Source organism: Phocoena sinus, chromosome 19, assembly GCF_008692025.1.
Source record: "Phocoena sinus isolate mPhoSin1 chromosome 19, mPhoSin1.pri, whole genome shotgun sequence".
In the NCBI taxonomy this organism is placed as follows: Eukaryota; Metazoa; Chordata; class Mammalia; order Artiodactyla; family Phocoenidae; genus Phocoena; species Phocoena sinus.
Genome location: NC_045781.1, coordinates 55501242 through 55523335, shown reverse-complemented (window position 1 = coordinate 55523335; position 22094 = coordinate 55501242). Strand labels below are relative to the sequence as shown.

At 48.8% G+C, this 22094-nt stretch overlaps 2 protein-coding genes and 1 long non-coding RNA gene across 8 annotated transcripts in view; 1 reads left to right on the top strand and 2 right to left on the bottom strand.

The window, feature by feature from the left end:
* The window catches only part of KIAA0513 (KIAA0513 ortholog), a 59148-nt gene extending 52451 nt beyond the window's left edge, over window positions 1-6697 (bottom strand). For all 5 annotated transcript variants that reach the window (XR_004346814.1, XR_004346815.1, XR_004346816.1 and 2 more), the window contains exon 1: window positions 6477-6697. The gene's annotated coding sequence lies outside the window, so the exon portion shown is untranslated. The remainder of the gene's footprint in view (window positions 1-6476) is intronic.
* Window positions 6698-8480: 1783 nt separating this feature from the next.
* Window positions 8481-15174, bottom strand: LOC116743471. The gene is made up of 2 exons (XR_004346785.1): window positions 14652-15174; window positions 8481-9115 (listed from the first exon to the last, which is right to left on the bottom strand). It is a non-coding gene; the product is annotated as an uncharacterized LOC116743471 (long non-coding RNA).
* A 32-nt stretch (window positions 15175-15206) lies between these two features.
* The window catches only part of ZDHHC7 (zinc finger DHHC-type palmitoyltransferase 7), a 30622-nt gene continuing 23734 nt past the window's right edge, over window positions 15207-22094 (top strand). The window contains exon 1 of one of the 2 annotated variants that reach the window (XM_032611889.1): window positions 15207-15437. The gene's annotated coding sequence lies outside the window, so the exon portion shown is untranslated. The remainder of the gene's footprint in view (window positions 15438-22094) is intronic. The other variant, XM_032611888.1, reaches the window with a different exon arrangement.

Here is a 22094-nt window from a genome sequence, read left to right as displayed (position 1 = left end):
TTGGTATTTACTATGAATGCACAGTTCAGTTCCGTTTTCTTCTCTGGCGCGGTTTTTCCCCCCACTTTTCTTGGGCCCTATTTTTATCTTAGCCTCCCTGCTTTACTCCCAAAGCCTCTCGCTCAAGGATGTCGGCTGCACAGCAGCCCCCAAGCTCATTTACTCTGGTATTTTCCCTTTGCTCTGCTGATCCTAGAGTCTCCTTTTTCCCCAGCTCACTGGTCATTTTTGCTACTGGTGAGTCATCTTCTCTGACTCACGCCAGGCTGTGATGCAAAGGCCTCAGAGCACACCTGTCTGTGAAAGGCTGTCCCTGAGGAACACGGCCTGCACCCAGGCACAAGCTTGCGCATGTGGATTTGGTAAAGAGGAGAAAAAAATAATCCCCTTTTCTCTCTCTCTTTTTTTCCCCTCCGAATTTACCGTTTCTTTCAGCTTTTGTTGGAGAGTATCCCTACGATGGGATGAGTCTTGGCCATTCGTCTTGCATCTTTTTTTTTCAGTCTTAACTGAATTTGTTACAATATTGCTTCTGTTTTGTTTTGGTTGTTTGGCCATGAGGCATGTGGGATCTCAGCTCCCCCACTAGGGATCAAACCCACACCCCCTGCATTGGAAGGCAAAGACTTAACCACTGAACCGCCAGGGAAGTCCCATCATTTTGCATCTTTAGAGGCAGGAGAACATTTCTTGAATGAGCCCAGAAAGCCTGAGGGATGACAGATTTTCCTTCTGTGAGGTTCCTCCTCTGGGGCACAACATGGAGTCTCACCCGTGTGCCACACTGGGATCACGCTGCCTTTTGAGAGCTATGAAGATACCACCAAACTCAGGGGAGATGACATGTACACGCAGCTTTGGTACCTGGACTGAACCTGCCTGGAGCTGCGAGCCAGCTCTGCCCTTACAAGCAGATGTGACGGAGGCCTCTGCCTCTCTGCGCCTCAGCTTTCTCACCTGTGAAACGGGGAGGGTAACAGCAGCTCCCCCATTGGTGTTCTTGCGAGGTTTAGTGACAACCCCCAGAGAGCACCCGGCACAGCAAATCCGAGCTGGAAAGACGCCATCTCGATCCCCGGGGGAAACACACCATCGGCTGCCCCTCCCTCCTTCCTTCCCTGAGTCTCTGTACGCACCTCTTCATCAGGGCTAACCCTGAAGTTCAAGGAACCCGATCTAAAAAGTGCCCCATAAATACAAGCTCTTTCCCCACACTCTTCCCTGAAAGCCCCACATTTTACCGTTACAGACTCATTTCTTTTAAGCACCTCCCGTCTAAATATAAAACTCTTGGCTGAGGTGTTGTCATTAGCTCTTAGCACCTGGGAACAGACCAGCCTCTCAGGTGCCCACAGCAAGGGGTCTGAAAAGGCCGGAGGAAGGAGGAACGGAAAGCAGGGATGGGAGCACAGCCCGTGGGGTGGGGTGGGGCGGGGTGGAGGTGATACTTGGGGACAGTAAAGGACAGCAAGGTCTCTGCAAGGAGACAGAAGAAACTGGTGGAGATGGTGCCACTGGGGAAGAGACTGGGAAGCTGGGGGAGGGTAGGGGAAGCAGTGACAGAAACCACTTTTCACTGGACCTCTTTCTGTATTATTTGAGTTTTGTACCGTCTGCATGTATGACCCAGCCAACAAAAAATGAAATAAGGGAGCGGGGGATATTGGGTATTTGGGTGAGACAGAGCCAGAAACAAAAAGGTCCTGAAGGCGAAGGGACCAGTCGCGTTGGCTATCTTGCTGGCAGCCTGCCCTGCTCTCACCGCCCCCGCCCCCCCCCGGGCCCAAATCAGAAAAGTCTCTCTACGAACTCCTGCACGGCTCATCTTTAGAACATCGGCAATACTTTCTCAGGGTCAAAATCTGAGACACTGCAACTCAGAATTCTCCAGACCTTACTTAAAAGCCCCTCAGGATCACTGGAAAAGCCCAACAAAGGAAAAACGAGACTTCTCTGATGCTGTGGCCTCCGGCTTTGACCAGCTGCGCGAGGTCTGACCTGGGAACATCATATCCAGCTGCACCGTTTATCTCACTGTCAGTGAGCCACTCCTCTACCACAAGGACGACGGGGTAAAGCAGAAGGCCAAGGGAGGAAATCATCCCTCCAGGGCCCCTGAAGAGCCATCGGAGAAACCCGCATCCTAACCTGGGCCGGAGCCACGAGGAAGGCCTGGCCACTGGCGGATGGGGGAGGGGAGGAGAGGCCACGGGCTCTGCAATCAGTCAGGAGGTTGGTCGGATCCTGCAAGACCTCCGGCAAGTCACTCAACGGCTCAGACCCTCCCTCCCCTCACCTGGGACACACACAGATCACAAGCTGTTAGTCACGAGTTGTAAGCATCACAAACGCTTGGGGCACAAACATCCAAAACCATGTCCTTAGCCTAAAAAATAACCCACCCCCCCTGCCAGTTCTTCCCTTTAAAAGGTCAGTGGATCTTGAAGTTAGAAGGTGTTATGCATTGAATTGAACGATGAAAAGACGCTGAAGTCCGAAGCCCTGGAACCTGTGAATGGGACCTTATTTGGAAACAGGGTCTTTGCAGATGTAATTAGTTAAGATAAAGTCATTATGGAATAGGGTGGGCCCCGAATCCCATTTGACTGGTGTCCTTACAAGAAGAGAGGAGACAGAGGGACACACACAGAGGGAAGATAATGTGAAAACACACACACACACACACACACACACACGCACACACATGCACGTGTGGAGAAGGCCATGTGACCACAGAGGCAGGAGTAGGAGTCATGCAGCTGCAAGGTGAGGAACAGAAAGGATGGCTGGAAACCCCCAGAGGCTGGGAGGGGGCCCCGAACAGACGCTCCTGCTGAGCCCCCAAGAAGGAACCAACCCTGCTGACACCTTGATTTTGGATGTCTTGCCTCCAGATCCGTAAGAGAATATCTATTGCTTTAAGGCCCCCAGTTTGTGGTACTTTGTTACAGCAGACCTAGGAGACTCATACAGAAAGGGATCTGGTTTTACTGTCTATCTAAGGCTTGAATTCTCTTGCCTGACGGTCAGCTAGCCAGCCTGTGGATGGCTGTCTCTGGTAAAAGACGACTAGTTTCGTATCTACCAATGCAGCAACCCCTCCCATCTTCGAAAAGGTCTGTCATAAAAATCATTCATTCAACAAATATTCATTGAGCACCTACTACGTGCCAGGCAGGCACGGTTTGGAGCACTGTTGATACAACGGTAAAACGGGGAGCAGACAATAAAAGCACTTACAAATAAGGCCATTTCTGATGTTTTGAAGAAAGTAGAACACCGTAACACCAGTGAGTGGGTTGGGGACCAGGATGAAATTATTTATATTGTTAGGGAAGGTCCCACTAAGCATGTGATACTGGACCAGCGACCTGAATGACAAGGAGTCAGCCACGGAGAATCTGGCCGGAGGAAGAGCCAGTGCAAGGACCTGAGGCAGAGCAAACTAGACCTGGACAAAGCACAGAAAGAAAGAGGGACTTTTGTGAGAGAGTGAGAGAGGGTTAATTGATGAAGCTGGAGAAACAAGGAAGGTCAGTCAGTCCTCGTATAGTAGACCCAGGTAAGTAGTTTGCATCTGACCGCAAGACTACTGAGAAGTCACTGGGGAGAGACATGATTTGATTCTTCGTTTTTAAAACATCACTCTGACACCATAAAGTTCTTATAACTGAAGTCTTTTTAAGTATAACTTTTGTCCTTTCATTCTTGGGATCTTGGACCCTCACAGAACAAGTCTAATAAATGACATTCCTGAATCATGGCTCCCAAGATTTCCAGGCTTACCAGCTCTAATTCATTCCCCACTGTAGCAATTTCCAGTAAATATGCTTGATGATTTTTTCTATGTCCTTCATTAAATGTGATGCCCAGAAAAGAACTCGATATTCTAAGCATGAAGTAGATGAGAACTTTCACCTTGGTCATTCCAGATCTACATGTCCATTGACGTGCCCCAAGATTGCCTTGGTTTTAATTCTGTTTTGTACCACTGACCTGCTGGAACACATCTCAGATAACCTCCGCTGGTGTCCTTTTTCAGATCTAGATGCTCAGATCGAGAAAACAGGATTCAAGCTTATTCTTCCCTAATGAGAACAGCTGTGCCCTCTTTAAAAAAAAAAAAAAAAGTGTCACCATAATGCAAACAATGCCATGCATAAAAAACTGGATAAAATAAACAAAAGTACTGGGCCAACTCCTCAGGTTTCACAACCACTGCATTTTTCTTCAGGGTGGAGGACAAGGAAAATGATTGTGGTAAGTTTCCCTAGAATTGCTTTGGTCTCTTGTATCACATGGCTGAAGACACCTACACGATTAGGAAACACTGAGCGCTTGTGCAAAAAACACTCCCTGCAATCATACTTCCCACTAGATTTCTCAAAGACTTAAACAAATCTGAGTAGGCGCAGACTCCCAAGCCTGGGATAGAGGGAAGTGGTGAGGAGAATCTACACCTGCGAGCCAAGCTGACTTAGCAGGTGGGGCAAGTGGTGGGAGAGGAGGATGCTGGGAAAGCCCTAGGGCCCTGGGATGTGTGTGTAATCTGTCCTCATCCTTCCCACATCCCACTCGGCAGAGTGGTGACGGGCCACTGCATCTGGTGTCAGATGGCTAGGGTTAACGCTCTGCTTTGCCCCCTAGTAGCTAAGTGACCTTGAGCAAGTCACCTAGCCTCAGTTTCCTCATCTGTGACATGTGTGAAGATCAATTAAGATTCTGTGTGAAAGACGTGTGCAAATTACTCTGTCCCGTAAAAGTGAGGGATTATCATTGGCAAAAAGGATTTTCACCCCTCCCTTTGCATGTCATGAGGGTTGACTTTTCCTGACGTTTTTCTCTTCCCAGGTTGCTTCTGACGGTTCTTTTAACTGGATTATTTTCTTTTTTGAGGGAGGATGGGGAGGCATGTAGCATGACTCATCCCACCCTAAACCCTTCCTAAAGACTATCCTAAAAGAAGTGCCCTCAGAGCCATCTGGGGTCACCCCAAAGCAATTTACCTTCAAAGAACCAAAGCTATTGTCATGCAAAAACAAGCACATCTAATACCTGTGGATACGCTCCACTCTCTGGAAATCTGAAGCAAGTTATTTAAGGTTTGTGATGCACTCAGGTCACCGAGTAGCTTTTCATTGGCCTTAGTTGTTCTGTTCTCAAGTAATATGAACTATGTTCACATTAACTCACACAGGCCACACAAAAGACAGACACTGCAAAAAACAAAACAAAACACGGGAATGTACTCCAGAACCAAATAAGAAGTTACTCTGCTGCTCGCTAAAGTGTCTATGCCTGAGTCCTTAGCCATCTTCATTTCTTTAATGGAAAAAGAGAACCTTATGAGTCAACTTTCTCATCGTGAGCTGATCTCAATAGCTGGTCGCCCTGTGTTTCAAATGCGTAAGCAGTCCTATTTCTGCACAAGGTGGAAATAAAAACCAGTGACAGCCCAAGGGAGAGATGGAACAATGGGAGAACATACACTTCCAAACAGAACCGTGAAAAGATGGGAAGAAGTGCTCACGTGTAATACAACTGGATTTTTTTTTTCTTTGCTTAATTCCGTGTTAAGCATCTTGGCTGCCCTGGTTTAGGGTGAGGGAGGGGGTGCCTCTCAGCAAATGAGCCCAAAACCTTAGCATTAGGTGACAATGGTCTGGAGGGCGGTCTGGCTACAGCAGCCTGGTCCCTGACAGCTGTTGGCTTGCCTCCAAATGCTGACTCGCCTCAGGGACAGCCTGCATGTCAAGCACCTCACCTGTGCCAGCTCAGAGGTGAGTTCCTGCCCAGTCTGCAGGCTGGCACCCTGGCCTCACACTTAAGCACAGTCACAGGAGCTGGCTGGTGCCCACTGCCAAGCCCTCTTCCTCTTCCCAAATCCAATCAACGTACAACCCAGGGAAACCCAGACCCCACCAAGGGGCAACTCGCACCCAGCTCCAGAAAGACCGCATCCTGTCCTTTCCAAGCCCCTGGACGCTGGTGCAGGCCACCCTGAACCAGCTGTTCCAAACAGCCTGTAACACTGTGTCGGTAGTGCTGGCCCCTCTGCGAAGCTCCTCCTGCTTCCTGAGCCTGGGGAGGAAGGGGCCCTGGGAAGGCACAAGCTGAGCCCTTTCTCCTTGGCCCCCATGCCGCCCCCAGCTGCCACCCCAGGAGCAGAGGGACAGCAAACTTAAAATCCAACACACAGCACAACTTGGCAAATGTCTTTCCCATCCCGGTCCCACGCACCCCTCCCCAACACGCCCTTCCAGGAGTCGAGGCAGGGCGGGGGCGGGGGGGGGGGAACCGGCTCCATCCCTAAGCCACCTGGCGACACCGTCAGCCACCGGGGAGCGGGGACACCTTGTCCAGCCCCCCCCCCCCGACAGGTATCGCACTGCTCCTGACACGGTGGGCTCCTGCCCCGCCTTCCCATTTCCCGCAGAAACCCCAGAGGCCCTCGACCCCACCCCACGGTCCCTCACCCGCCGGTCCCTGGGCGCTCCAGCTGTCGCCCCTCGGAGAGTCCCCTCGCCGCCGGGAGAACCCGGCACGCCTTCCCCTCTCGGCCCCTGGCAGGGTCCCCTCTCACCGCGGCGGGGGCCGGCCGGCCGGCCGGGCAGACGAGGAGCGAGCGCGCGCCGTCAGGCTCGGGAGCGCGGCCACTGCTCCGGCCCCAGAGCCGGGTCCTTCTGAGGCGCCGGCCAGCGCGACCTGTCAGTCAGCTGGCCGCGCCCGCCCCCGCCCCCGCCCCCGCCCACCCCGCAAACCCCCCCCCGGTCCCGTCTGCGCAGGCGCGGGGCGGCCCGGGAGCGGCGTCACGTGACGGGGCGGTGCAGCTGTCGGCGCCCGGCCCTCCCGAGGGTTTCGGTCCAAGTCCCGCGTCGCTCGGGCCTGGGGTCGACCCTCGGCGGGAGGCCTCGTCCTGCGGCCCTGGCACGCTCGGGGACTTCCCGTTGTTCGCTCTAACAGGGTCCCGGCAGCCCCGTTTGCTGGATCTGCTCAAAACTAGGGTGTTCTCCCAGGCGGGGCAGAGCTGGGTGGGCGCAGGCCGCTATGCAAACAAATGAGTGGGTGATTTGGTGATTTTGGAGGGGGGAGCCCCGGCAGGGAGCCAGAAAGTGTGGCCTGATAATGGTTGCTTGCCCGCCGTGGTATCCGCACCTTTAAAACAAGGATGCCCTTTGCCGTTTCCTCCTCGCCTATTTCAGAGTTAGGGTGACGTCTTGACATTAACGAGCATACTTGTAAAACAAGTCAAGCAAGGATGTATGGAATAGAAGGGCAATTTGAGGCCGATTGATTTTTTGAAAAGGGGCTTCTTAAAAGCTGATGGATTCCACCTTCTGCTCTGAAACGTCTAGGCCAATCAGCATCTTTCCACCAGATACAATAAACACAATTTTCAGGCTGTCGGGTTTGGGTTTCTTCCACGTCTCTTCAATTCAAACAAATAAACCAAAACCACAAAAGGTAAAAAATAAAAGTATCTCCTAGGGGAGCTTTTTCCGTTCTAGAGCAAGTACAGAAATGTAAACTGACACCCCCCTCCCAGTAATTTTGCGGTTATGGCAAACTTGGTTCCAGCACCTAGCAAAACAGTGTGGGCTCTGACGCCTCAAATTCTCTAAAGGCATTTCCAGAGCTACACTGCAGAACTACAGTGCTCCTTCTGGGGGTTGGTTGTATGACATAATAAAGCTCTGCCTTTAAATGAATGCCCTGGTATCTGAACTAGGGCAGACTGTCAATTTCAGAAAACTGGGGGTTCTCCGAAGCCCTAGCAGTTAGGCAGAAGGAACTAAAGATCTGCCATGTAGGAGAAAAGATGACATATGGATTGATGATCAAGTGTCTTTCCTGTGCCCCAAGCATGGAGTTGCTGATCGCTGGGAAGTTGGCCTATTGAACTTAAAAGACTTTCTGGGAGGGAGGACTTCCCTGGCAGTCCAGTGATTAAGACTCCCTTCCCCACTGCAGGGGGCATGGGTTCGATTCCTGGTTGGGGAACTAAGATCCTGCATGCCCGTGTGGTGTGGCCAGAAAGTTAAGAAAAAACTTGTTGGGGGAAGTTAAAGGCACCAACGTGGAGGACAAAGCTGGAAGCTGTGGTTCCACAAGAGTTATGGGGACTTCAGCACCACAGGTCCATTCCAGGTTTGCTTGACCAGCTCAGTGTAGCCATCATGTGTAAGAAACCGGATCTCTGGATGTTTTAAGCTTGGTATGAATTCAGGAAGGAAAGGAGTGTAAGGTGGCATTCATTCCCTTATGTGGGCACTACAGATTGGTGGGCATGCCATTGGTCCCTGTGAGTTTCTGCCCTGCATCCAGCAGAATACAAGCCCATCATGAAGACTTTATGGGATGGAGGAGGGTCATATCTGTGGCTAGAGGAAGTCCTCCCTTGGTTCAGCGAGTGAACCCAGGACCAGGCGTGGGCTCTTGCAGCCCTGTTCTGACTCTGGATATACCAACTAGTCAAGAAAATTGGAAAATGTGAGTTTATTCAGGGTCGGATTCCATTTGGGGGAAATGTCATTTCTCCTCAAGAGATTCATATGGACCTTATCTCTCCATACCACATAAAAGATATTCTGTACTTGCCAGAAAGTTGGAGAGAGGCAGATGATATGGCCATTTAATTTTTTTAAAAAAGGGGGTGGGTAGTGAGTTCTACAAACCACAGACCAGTGAACTTGACATTGGGCCTGGGAAGCATTCAGGCCAGATAACTCATGAAAAACATCTGTGACCCCTCAGAAGAGGAAGCACTGATGTCAAAGACCAAGTCATGCTGGCTTAAGCATGAGATTTCAAGCTATGAAATCTATAGACTCGTAATTCAAGGAAATATGATAGAAGTAGTGTATTCGCACCTGGAAGGTATATTTACCAAAATTCTTTCAGTAATAAGTGACAGAAATCCCGGCAAACTGGTTTTTCAAAAACCGAAAAGTTCTGGGGTTGGCCCAGCAGGATCCAGGGGCCAAGTGATGTCATCAGAACTTGGTCTCTCTCCCCTTCTTGACTGCTTCCCTCTGAGCTGGGCTTCATTCTCAGATCAGGTTCTTTTTATAGAGTGGTCTTGCAAAAGGCTTATGTTCTCTCAACTCAGCAGCCCCTGTGGAAAAAAAGAATTTTCTCCTTCGGTATTTCCAGCAAACGTCTCAGGATTTGGTCTGAAAGGACCAGCAGCGCTCATGGGCTCATGCCCTTAAACCAACAGCTGAGGCCAGGTGTTGGGGATTGGCCCCACCTAACTACTGGGTGGAGAGGAAGGGAAGGGTGGGTGCCCATGGGAAACTGAGGTGCTCTTGCCAGAAGAAGAGGGGTGGATTTGGGTCAGGCAACAGAAAGCAACAGGGGCTTCCCTGGTGGCGCAGTGGTTAAGAATCCGGCTGCCAACGCAGGGGACAGGGGTTCGAGCCCTGGTCCAGGAAGATCCCACGTGCGGCGGAGCAACTAAGCCCGTGTGCCACAACTACTGAGCCTATGTGCCACAATTACTGAAGCCCGCGTACCTAGAGCCCGTGCTCCACAACAAGAGAAGCCACCGCAATGAGAAGCCTGCGCACCGCAACGAAGAGTCGTCCCCACTCGCCGCAACTAGAGAAAGCCCGCGCACAGCAACAAAGACCCAGCGCAGCCAAAAATAAATAAATTTATTTTAAAGAAAAGGGAAAGCAACAGATACCCGGAACCAAGCATTTGCTAAGATATCTTGTGATATTGTATAATGAGCATGAAGAAAAGGTGGGAGAAATGGTATATTCATTTGATGGGTGAATCAATATTCAAAATACTTTGATTAGAGGATGAATCCAAAAAAGAACTATACAGGATAAAGCAGGCAATGTGGCTTCTCCACTTTTTTATGTTTAATTAGTCTCTGAGCTCCACGACAGGTAGGAACTTTGGTTTTGCTCACCCCCGTGTCTGCAGCACTTAACATGGTTCCGAGAGTAGGCGATTAAATATTTGTTGAATGAACCAACATAGGTTTAAGATAAGGATCTGGGGGGTGGAGGTGGAGGAAAAGAAGAGGACTGAGTTGTTGGAGCCAGAGCACAAGTGGGCAGGGACTTGCTTCCAGGCAACTTGGTGGATCAGGTCCTGGTAGGAGGAGCTGGGGATCACATCCCAGGTGAGCCCTCAGGACTTGGTATAGAGCTGCTATGTATAGCACATGGCCTCTGGCTCCTTAGAGAGTGAGAATGTTATGGTATAAAGCGCAGGATCTTCAGAGCTGGACAGAATGAGGTCTGCAGGCTAGCTGTGCTCTGCTTCTTTGGGGCGATCACTTAACTCTGAGCCTGTTTTCTCAGCTGTACAAAGAGATCGTACCAGTTTCACAGACTGAGGATGAAGAGAGTCTATGAGGCAGCGAGGCTCCTCTCCTAGCTGTATGACCTTCAGCACACTCCTTAAACTCATTGGGCCTGTTTCTTCGTCTGAAAAAGGGGCCAACCATGGCATGTTCATTCATTCATTCAATGCATATTTATTGAGTCGCTGCATTTTGACAGTGAACGAGACCAACAAAATCCCTGCCTTTCACGAGGCTTGCATTGCAGTGAGGGATAAACAATGGCATAACTAAGCGACAGAGGATGTTAGCTGACTTGTGACCAGGAGCAAAGCAGGGAGGGGGAAGTGAACTGTTGCAGGAATGGGAGAGAGGGAGAATTTTTCAATAGGCTGCCGGGGAGGAAGATGTGCTCCGAGTCAAGTCCTGAAGGGCATGAGAGAGCAAGCTTGGGACATCCAGGGGACACAGAGCCCCAAGCACAGGCCTGCTGCCGCAGCAGCCTTTACCCACAGCTGGAGGCAAGGTGGCCCAGTGAAAAGGAATTGAGGAACATCTCATACCACTTTGGGTTTTTGGACTTCCCGGGCCTTGTTCAACACCATGGGTTGTGGAGTTTCAACCTTCTGGCTTCCTGATGCAGTCAACATCACGATCTCAGTGGAAAAAGTAAGAAACCACCCAAACTCCCTTCTGAAGAAATTTCTGATTTTCCACTGTACAACCAACCGTTGGAAGTCTCTCTCTCTCTTTCTCCCACTGTTTACTTAAGGTACAGCATACAAATCATAAATGTACGTGGCTGAATTTTTACCAAGTGAACACTCATACAACCAGCACCCAGGTCAAGAAATAGAATATAACTTACACCCTAGCATCCCCACCTCAGTGGTCATCACTGCCCTGCCCTGTCTTCCTACACCAAAGATCAGTTTTGCCCAACTTCGAGCTTTTTATTAATAAAATTATACAGCATGTACTCTTTCACGTCTTGCTTCTTTTATTCAGCATCCTGCGTGTGAGATGTATTTGTATTGCTGTATGTAGTGCGTACTTTCATTCTGTACCGTATACTACGATTCATTCATTCTAGCCCCAAACTACAAACGACCTAAACATCTGTGAACAACACTGGACTGTGTATTGTGGGAACATTCTAGCACAAGTCTTTTGGTCCACCTTCAGCAGGTACTCCTAACAGCTGCCCTGGGCGGTTTAATCATCACATTGCTACCCCCAGCAGTGAAGTGTATGGAAGTCCCAGTTTCTCTACATGTTTGTCAGCACTTGTTTTTTCACGTTAGCCGTTCTAGTGGGTGTGTAAATACGATTTCATTGTGGTTTAAGTTTGCATTTCCCTGATGACTAATGAAAATGAGCATTTTTTTCATGTTTTGGTATTCTTTTGTGAAGTACCTGTGTTTTGCCAATTGTTCTACTGGGTTGTCTCATTTATTTTTAATTTTTATGTATTTAAAAATCGATACATGGTTTACAAGCTCAACAAGTTACAGACCTATTCCTTGTATATTTTTCCAGGGATATTCTTTTTTGCACAAATACAGTTTTACACAATGGACTTAATATACCTCAAAGGCCACTGCACACCACAGCATTCCATTTGTATGTGTAACATACTTTATTTAATATACTGATGGCATACAGGGCGATGCAGTTTTTTGCTTCTACAAACATCCTACTGTAAATACTGAAGTGCAAACATCTTTGTGTACATGGGTGAGTCTACCTGTAGGATAAATTCCTGAGTGGGACTGCTGGATCAAAGGGTGCGTACACTTAGATTTTTGTGGTTCACATTTGCTATCTTGCTCTGCAAAGAGCTGAATAAATTACAATGGCACCAATTTGGGCTGCCTTGCCAACAGAGGATCACCAAACTTTCATCTTTGCCAACTCACGAGGTGAAAAATGCGGTCTCTTGGTACTTTAAATTTGCATTCATTCCTTTTACTTTGAATGAGGCTGAGGATCTTTCCACGTGGTTGAACAGAGGCTCCACTTTAAAAGAACTATTTCCTGGGATGAGTGGTTAGCTGGAAACTAGCTCCTGATGGGTAAACAGAACTAATCCTGAAGATGGGATGTTTCCCATCCTTGCAAGGGCCTCCAATGTTAGGTTTTTGGTTCTATGGGCCTTATGAAATCAAGGTGAGGCAAAAAACTGTGTTGAACCACAGTCTCAGAACAGGAAGAAACCTTAGAAATCAAGTCTGAGCTCATATTTTAGAGATTAAAAAAAAAAAAAAAGCTGAGGTTTAGAGAGGGGAAATGACTTGCAGAAGACCACATATCAAGTCTGTTGAGAAAGAGATGAAAATCCTTAAAAGAGTTGAATTGTTTTTGTCAACTGCTCTCATCCCTGTTAAGTATTTTAATGAATGATTTTACTGTGCTATTTCCTTTAGCAACAATGCAATTTTAAAGTCACAATAAACAAGCCTATACAAGTGTGGGGACAGAGAATTGAGTCTTTTTGTGAAAGACTTTGAAATGGGTCAAAAAAAAAAATTATCGGGTGCCTTCAGTGGACAACTAGGTGTTGCCATGCACACCCTTGGGTTATGTGGTTCTATGGATTTTTTTCTTTGCTTTAAGCTATTTACAACTCTATAGGTTTTGGAGAATCGAAAGCAATCCAAGTGATTCTGTTACCAAGGCTGTTGCCCCAGAATCACATCCCTGACCCTCCCTCGAATGGAAACCGATTATTCTTATCTAAGTTTCAGGAGGAAGATGCAAAGAGAAAAAAAATAAGAACTGGTTAGAACCAACCAGGCCCAAGATGGCCGAAGATTTGACTTCCAGTAGACCTTGAGCCTCATTATACTCTGACTGTAATATATTAGCATATGTTAAATGACACACCCACCGGGGCCAGGAAGTTGATGACTGCCATGACAACAACCAGAAAAGCCCATATAAGGACTGAAAAGGAGAGTTGCCACAGTTCAAGGTCCAAACCGCACCCCTGTTCTCCAGTAAGTCAGCAATATTCCTCCCACTCCTTCCAATTCCCTCCTTTTAACCTCGACCTGCCAATATATTTGGGGGCTCCCCCTGAATTGGGTGGAGAAGTTGATTTGCGAACTAGATGCCCCCTTTCCATTCTTTGGCCACTAAATACAGCTGGTACTGTTCCAGTCTCAGCACTGGTTTCATCGTGGTCTGTTGCGAATCTGATCAGAAAAAGACAAGAGGTCTCGGCTGGGGCTAGGACGACGGCGCAGGTCCAGTTGACCAACTTGGTAACAATTTTTGTCCACCGACATCAGATATACAAATGAATCTTGTCTGGTAGAAGTTCAATTGACTTCCCCATTGTAGAAGAAGCCAGAAGCAGCTACTAAGCAAATTCACTGCAGCCTTCCTCACTGCACACATGTGCCTGCCTTTCGGACTCATCTCTGCACCACATGTATCACCTTACCTACTTCCTCATGAATCAGTGAGTTAATTTAAATCTGACATGTGTTTATATTTGTATGACAGTCATGATTTAAGCATTTCTTTTTTTTTTTTTTAAAGATACTCTTTTGGGGTGAGAGATAAATTAGGAGGTTGGGATTAACATACACACTACTATATATAAAATAGATAACCAACAAGGACCTACTGTACAGCACAAGGAACTATACTCAATATTTTGTAATAACCTATAAGGGAAAAGAATCTGAAAAAGAATAGATACATATGTATATATATGTATAACTGAAATCACTGTGCTGTACACCTGAAACTAACACGATATTGTAAATCAACTATACTTCAATTTAAAAAAAAGATACTCTTATTTTGCTCATAGCAAGTATATCTTAAGCATAGCAGGCACTTGTAGTCTTGATGTTCTCCAAAGACAATCATCCTTTCTTTCAGCCTATGCAAAAAGAATTGACCACGGATTGGAGGCCTACCCCACTTTTCTTCCTTGTGGGAATAAACAGACCAGGAGATAGGAAGCTCAATGAGGGCTGACTGAATGCATAGCCCCATTGTGAATGCAGAGGTACAGTAACAAAATTTTAAGCTTTCAAAGTTCAAATTCTGATGATTAATGCACCCCTTACTTCCAAAAGCTTGGCTGGATAAGCGTTTCTGGGAGTAAGAACGGTAAATTGTGAAAAGGTGGCTTGCAGGCAGTGGGAGTCTGATAGATCCCGCAGCTGCAATGACTGTTTCTAATCAATCTTACAAGTTAGTGGGTACTTAAAGAGTTTAATAACAAACACTGAGCGCCTACTTCCCAGCCCTGCGGAAATTGTCCCAAATATTGTAGGAAATACCACTCCCACCCCCCCCCCCAAAAACAAACAAAACCCAACCACGTTTCCACCTTCAAAAACCTTAGGACTTAGCAACTGGAAGGAATCGCTGGGATGCCATGGTTTCCAGGTCGCTCAGAGGGGAACCAGAGGCTCAGCGAATCAGGAATCGCGCATCCAGTGGCGCTTCCCCTACTCCCCACGTGCTTTCTGGCTCCGTCGTTCCCACTCGCGCTTCTCCATTAACCCGTGTTCCGTCCTCGCACGCCGTACAGGTCACACCTAACGCTGGCTCAGAAGGGCCACCGCGGGCTCAGTAAACCCGGGCAAGAACTCCTCCCCGAGTCAAAAAGCCTAGCCGCGCGGCTTGGACCTTGCGGTAGCACGTAGCCCTCATCCTTTCTCTTCCGGACCTCAGTTTGAATGGGTGCCTTTATTTTAGCGAGGGGACCTTGCGACTAAGAGTCGCCTTTCTCTGGGAAATGTCAGTCTTTAAAGTCCTCTGTCCCAGAGGGATCCCGGCCGCTGAGTCCCAGCAAACCACCTCAAGCTCCCTTCTCCGCTGCCGGGAGCGGCGCGACCGGAACTGCGCAAACGCGGCGCCGCTGACCACGCGAGGTTCACTTCCGGGGGTCGTGCCGCCAAGCTCTCCAGGTTGGGCTCTGTCTCTCGTGTCCGCTCGGAGGCCGCCTCCCTCCGACCGGCCCGGCAGGACCGAGCCGAGCCGCGGGGCCCCCTCCGGCCCGGCCATGAGTGCGGCCGCATGATGCGTCCCTGCCTCGGCCGCTGCAGTCGCCGCCGCCGCCGCCGCAGGCCGGGAGGAGCCGCAGCGCCGGGCGACCCCGCCCGGGCCTCGGGTGAGTGCGGTGGGCCGGGGCGGGCTGCTCGCGCCCGGGTCTCCCGGCCACTCCAGGCCCCCGTCCGCCAGCCCCGAGCCCCCTGCTCCCTTTCCTCCACCCCACCCGGCACCTACGACCTTCTCGAGTTCCTCGGGGCACCTGTGTGCCAGCGCTTGTATTCTCTTCCAGGTGTCTCCTTGTCACTCCTTAGTGCATCTTTCGGGGTAGGGCCCGAATTGCAGCCCCAGCTTTTTGCCTGACCTTGGGTGTGACACTCAGGGCTCCGAGCCGCGGTTTTCTCCTTTAATAACTAATAACGGGGTTGTCGTTGGAGTCAGAAGAGGGGCAGTAAATCCTGTGTAAGCTGTAAGGAGTAGTTTATAGGCATGCATTACAGTGGGCTTCCTCTCACGTCGCCCATGGCTTCTCGAATGAATGCTCCAGTTCTTCTCTCCCTTGTAAGTTTTAATTTTTCTTTTTTATTCTTTGCCCACCTTCTTCCTTATCTTCCCTTCCCCTGCCAATGATCTTTGGGGGATTGCCTGCCAGGGCACCTGGGACAGTCAGGTCAGCCTTCAGGGCAATGTTTGCATCTTTTCTTGCTGTCGCCAAGGCTCATCTCTCCTGAGGCGTCATTGCTGCCTGAAACTAAGTTTCTTTTCGCTGTTGGATGGACACACTTTATTGGCTTATGGGTAACCAGTTTTTTTTTTTTGGGGGGGGGGTGTTAAGAACTGTTGATGTAGCTGCTTTGTAGCTTCTTTTACTGACCAGGTGGTGTAAAGGGCTGTGCAAGCAATGCTACAGTGTCTAATGTTTGCAGTCTGCTTAGTGTTTGTACTTAATGTACATAGATTTATCTGTCTTACTACTGCTGTCTCAAATGGTCTAGAAATCTGGGCCAATGTATATTTCTTCTTAGACTCTTCACCTTAAAGTTGATGAATTTAATCTGTTGATACTTTCACAAATTTTATTTGCTTAAAGTCACCTTTTTAAAAGTCAGATTTAATCTTTTTGATTCTGTCTTAACAAGGTTTACTTATCTGAAGTCACCTTTTTAGAAAGTCACCTTGGGGACTTCCCTGGTGGCTCAGTGGTTAAGAATCCGCCTGCCAATGCAGGGGACACGGGTTCGAGCCCTGGTCTGGGAAGATCCCACGTGCCGTGGAGCAGCTAAGCCCGTGCGCCACAACTACTGAGCCTGCGCTCCAGAGCCCACAAGCCACACCTACTGAGCCTGCGAGCCACAACTACTGAAGCCCACACGCCTAGAGCCCATGCTCCGCAACAAGAGAAGTCACCGCAGTGAGAAGCCCGCGCACCACAACGAAGTGTAGCCCCCGCTCGCTGCAACTAGAGAAAGCCCACGCCGTAAATTCGCTTCTTAGGAAGTCAGAATACTTTTTTAAAAAAATACTTATTTATTTTGGCTGTGCTGGGTCTTAGTTGCGGCATGCGGGATCTTCATTGCAGCATGCAAACTTAGTTACGGCATGCGAACTCTTAGTTGCGGCATGTGGGATCTAGTTCCCTGCCAGGGATCAAACCCAAGCCCCTTGCATTGGGGGTGCGGAGTCTTAGCCATTGGACCACCAGGGAAGCCCCAGAATACTTGATTAAAGAGAAAGGCTCTTGGGATATTTGAAAAACGGAATGGAACAGATGTCTTAAATTGCACCTCTTGAAGATTCTGGTAAATAGAAGGGTCGAGTGACTGACATTATTTGGGTTGTGTGCTTTTAGGAATGAGGCTGGTAGGTGGGCTTTTCAGTTGTGAGGTGGAGGAGCATGAGACTATTTGATAGTAATTTCCTAAATAACTCATATATCAACAACTGGAACTTTTTTTCTTTTTCTTTTTTTTTTTTTTTTTGCGGTATGCGGGCCTCTCACTGTTGTGGCCTCTCCCATCGCGGAGCACAGGCTCTGGACGCGCAGGCTCAGCGGCCATGGCTCACGGGCCCAGCCGCTCTGTGGCATGTGGGATCTTCCCGGACCGGGGCATGAACCCGTGTCCCCTGCATCGGCAGTTGGACTCTCAACCACTGCACCACCAGGGAAGCCCAACAACTGGAACTCTCTATGCACACATCTCACGTCAAAGCAAAGTGGGTAGAGATGTATACAGAAGTTTTCTTTTGTTATTTTTTATTATTTTTTTTTACCAGTGACTCAGAGCCTGCCTCAATTACAATGAGTGAATTGGGAATTTTCAGCCTTGCTAATCAATGCGCTATGAAAGCAGAAATCCTCTTCTAGAAAGGACAGATATTAGCATGAATAGAATGACCCTCTCAGCGACAGAGAGAAAGTACTGAAGGGAACTTCGTATAAGAACAGTCTTGAGCCAGTCAAAAGTCTGGACATGCTTTTACATTCTTTCTGAAACTTACCTGCAAGGCTTGGACCCTTTGGTGACATAGATCACATAATCTTTGTTAATGTGAGGAAATGGAACGAGCAGTAAGTTCACATGTGAAGTTAATGCTTGGGATGAACTGAGAAGTAGTTTTCCTGATGATTCCAGAATTTCCCTGCTCCAATCCATGCTGAGCAGCTCTACAAGATAGTTTTCTTAAAGCAGCTTTTTGGGGGTATGTTTCTTAAAAGTAATGTTTTAATTACAGAGGTAATACATGCTTGTTTTGTTAAAAAAAAAAAAAAAAAAGGAAGTTCGAACACTAGAGCAGAGCATAAAGTATAGAATCTAAACACTCACTCTTGCTCCCTTTTGTCCCCAAAGCCAGTTTCCAGGGTCAGGTTAGCAACTTGTGTGTGACCCTTCAGCTGTAGCACCTGAGAAGAGTTTGGGCCACCTGCAGAGTTGGTCAACTACAAAGTTGAGAGGGAACGGTCCACACAAGACCACCGCCACTTCTGACACCAGTTGCAAGTCGGGGGGTTCGCCAAGCCACCCTCAGGTTCGATTACTAGCTAGAAGGCCTCACAGAACTCACTGAAAGCTGTTGTGCTCAGAGTTATGGTTTCTTAAAGTCAGCCAAGTGAAGCGGCTCTCAGGACAGAATCTGGGGCTGTACCAGACATGGAGCTTCCCTTGTCCTCTCCCCAAGGAGCTGGAACGTAACTGGCGTTGACACGAGACACTGTGCACTGGGTATTGCCAACCAGGGATGCTCACCTGAGCCTTGGTGTTTGGAGTCTTTATTGGGCTTCTGTGACATGGGCATAAATGATTGATGGATTGACCGCCCACAAGGTTGATCTCAGTTTCCAGGTCAACTGATACTGCGTGACCCAGAGCCCCACCCTAAATCATGTTGGTCTTTCTGGTGTGGCCAGTCCCCACCCTAAATCAGATTGTCAGCCGATGATAAAGCCTAGACCTTCATTTGAGCATGATTAAATTCTTTACTACACAGCATCCTTCCTTCATTCCTGGTACCTTCCTTAAAAATATACTTTTTAAAAAGAGATGCAGACTCACAGCTATAGAACAAACCAGTGGTTACCAGTGGTTTCCAGTGGGGAGAGGGAAGGGGAGGGGCAAGATAGGGGTGGGGGATGAAGAGGTACAAACCATCATTAATAAATATGCTCCAAGGATATATTGTAAAACTCAGGGAATACAGCCAGTTTTTTTATTTTTTAATTTTTTTATTTATTTGCTTTGTTGCACTGGGTCTCAGTTGTGGCAGGCGGGCTCTTTAGTTGCAGCTCGTTGGCTCTTTAGTTGCAGCATGTGGGCTCCTCAGTTGTGGCAGGCAGGCTCCTTAGTTGTGGCTCCAGGGCTCCTTAGTTACAGCATAAATGGAATATAACCTTGAAAAATTGTGAATGTCATACACCTGAAACTTATATATTGTAAATCAACTATACCTCACTTAAAATTATATATATGTGTGTATATATATTATATATATACACACACTTTTTTTGCTTTACCATTGACAGAGGACTCTCCCTTATAGATCATAGAGCAGAGGCTGCTGGGAGAGTTCTCTCAACTTTGACTCCATTCCAGCTGAGATCTCTCTGAATGCCCATGTCTTTTTCTTCCCCTTGCCTCTGAGGAGGAGAAAACGCCTCCTTTCCAGTTTAACATGTGTCTGTACTTTGGTCTGCCTGTTAGGGGATGGCATTTAGTCACTTACTCTCACTTGCGTCTGATTTTTTTTTCTCTTTCACTCACTTCTTTGCCTCTATCTACAGACGTATTCTTGTTTTGCTTACTAGTTCGTTCTATCCTTGAAAAACCTCTAGTAGAATTTTAATAATTGTCTGATAAGTCCAGACTCTTCATGGGGCCAAGATAATGCCTTACATTGGTACAGCACCTCACAGTTTTGAAAACACCCTGCAGTGGTTTGTACATAGTGGGTGCGTGGTAAATAGGCAGAGGGCAAGAGTCTTCTAATTGGAGGAAACAGCGGGAGCAGAAGCACAAAGGTGTGAACAGGCCCGGCAGGGGAAGCAGGATGAACGCTGCGTGGAAGAGCCTGGAAGGGCAGGGGAGCCAGATTCAGTGGCGCCTTGAATGCCATGGTCCCAAGGTTTGGCGCCTCTGTTGGTTAGGGTTCTACAGAGGTACAGCCAGAGGTGAGGGTGCCTAAGCTTGGGTTGTGAGAAAGGTGGGAAGGGAAGGGTCAGAGCTGTAAGCAGGAAGCGTGGGCAGCATGTAGGAATGAGGGAAGAAGAGGCCTTGTGTCCAGAGGTTAAAAGGGGCTTAGTAGTGCTTCCCTGGTGGCGAAGTGGTTGAGAATCTGCCTGCTAATGCAGGGGACACGGGTTTGAGCCCTGGTCTGGGAGGATCCCACATGCCGCAGAGCAACTGGGCCCGTGAGCCACAACTACTGAGCCCGCGCGTTTGGAGCCTGTGCTCCGCAACAGGAGAGGCCACGACAGCGAGAGGCCCGCGCACTGCGATGAAGAGTGGCCCCCGCTTGCCGCAACTGGAGAAAGCCCTTGCAGAGAAACGAAGACCCGACACAGCCAAAAATGAAAATAACTAAATTAAAAGAAGGCTCAACATTAAAAAAAAAAAAAAAAAAAAAGATGCTTAGTAAATACTGGCTGTGTGAGGAGTGTTATCAGTAAATGGAAGGAGAGGCCGGCTCTGTGTTAAGCTGGTGGTTTGGGTCATTCTGGGACAGGGCGCAGTGCGTTTGCAGACCTAGTAATAAGCAGGGGCAGGCAGGGTAGAGAAGCTTCTAGTTTCTCTTGAGACAGGCTCTTACAGTATTTCTGGTCGGAACGTTTTGAATTCTTAGCGGTCCGTATTTCCCAGATTCAGTGGCCACGTTACAGAACATGTTTTCTGAAACCAAGTGCTCAGGGAGGTGGCGTGTTTCCACGGAAGAGCGTGGGCTTTGGAGTCAGAACAGCCCCGACTCCACGCTTTGCTGGCCGTGAGCTTGGGCAGGGTACTGCAGCTCGAAGGCGCAATTTCCTCATCCCTCAGCGAGCACCTTGTTTTTAGGGTAGTGGCGGGGTTCACCGTCATGATGTATACAAAGGTCCTGACACATGGCAGATGTTCAGTAACTGGCCTGTCCTTTCACATTCCAGTATCTTACATTGTCGTTAACTTGCATCTGAGAACTAGGTTCACTGTGAGCAGGTCAGATGGGCCTCGTGTTGCAGGTTTGGGCAAGTCTGGTGTTACAAAAGTTCATTTCCTGCTAAAGAAACCTCATTTAGGAAGATAAGGAAAGAGGCGGGGATTCACCAGCTTGGTTCAGGCTCAGCTTTTCCCTGGGACGGGACACTTGAAGGGTTTGGGGACTCTGGGGTTCTTTTTGTCTCTGGCTTTGGAATTCTTCAGGGTTTAGTTACCACGTTGGGATTTTTAAAAATAGCTCCTCCGTTTGACTTTCAGGCTGTGGCTCTGGTATGGGGATAAAGGTGGAAGCTTTGGTACTTGTGTACACGTGCCTTTGAGGCTGCCTCGTGCAGCCTTTGTGCTCCCAGTGACACACCCAGAAAAAGCCCTGCCAGCGTGGGTCTCTCTCCTTTCTCCCCTTCTCCCTCTCCCCCCTTAACCCGTCCACGTTTCTCCCCCTTCAGCTCCCCGGACCGTCTGACCCCATCCCATCCCACCCCACCCCAGGCCTCCCACTTTGACCCTCTTTCTTACTCCTTTCCGGTTCCTGTGGGGTTTGTTTTTGCTTTTCCTTCTCTCACTCAACAAGGGTTTGCAGAGTTCGGGGTGTGCTGGGGATATTACGAGAACATTCTGTTGCGGTGATGACAGAGGAACGAGACAGCCCGGGTGGGAGGGGAGGTAAGAGGTGCGGTCCACAGGCTCTGGGCCAGGTAGGGCTGTGTAGCCACAGGGTGGCCTTTGGGTTTTATTCTAACCACAGAGGCAGCAGTTGGCTTGTTTTAATAGGTAAGGGAGTGGCAGGACCCGACTTATACCTGTAAAAACTGGGCCTGGGTGCTGATCGGGGAGTGGGTTATGGGTGCACAGAGGCGGTGAGTGTGGAAACGGAGCGCTGGTTTGTGCTGTCCAGGCGGGGCAGCCTTGATCTGGGTCGGTGTTGGAGGTCCAGCCCACAGGACCTGCTGACGGGTTAGGTGTGGGGAGGTTGGGCAAAGAGTGGAATGAAGGGTGTGTCCTGGTTTTTGACCTTGGCAACTAGATGGTGGTTCCATTTATAGAGACGAGAAGGTAGGGTCAGGAGCTTTTGGTGGGTGGAGGGGTTTCTGCTT